Source organism: Brassica oleracea, chromosome C4 (assembly GCF_000695525.1).
Source record: "Brassica oleracea var. oleracea cultivar TO1000 chromosome C4, BOL, whole genome shotgun sequence".
NCBI lineage: Eukaryota > Viridiplantae > Streptophyta > Magnoliopsida > Brassicales > Brassicaceae > Brassica > Brassica oleracea.
Window position 1 is genome coordinate 21512268 of NC_027751.1, and position 408 is coordinate 21512675.

Sequence of the window (408 nt, forward strand, 5' to 3'; positions counted from 1 at the left end):
ATTTGAATAGCGGAAAACATGGACTGAGCTTGCTACGGTCTTCGGGAGAAATCATTCGAAGGTTTGATGAGAATGCATGGATTGATGTCGTATCGATGTTCGAAAGGGTTCGATCGCTACACAGCGACTGAGTTTTGGCTCGAGCCCGGTCGCTACGTAGCGACCGAGCGGGACGATCGCTCAGTCGCTACGTAGCGACCGAGCGGGACGATCGCTCAGTCGCTACGTAGCGACCGAGCGGGACGATCGCTCAGTCGCTACGTAGCGACCGAGCGGGACGATCGCTCAGTCGCTACGTAGCGACCGAGCTTTGGCTCGAGCTCGGTCGCTACGTAGCGACCGAGTTTGGCTGAGCTCGGTCACTACGTAGCGACCGAGCGGGACGATCGCTCAGTCGCTACGTAGCGA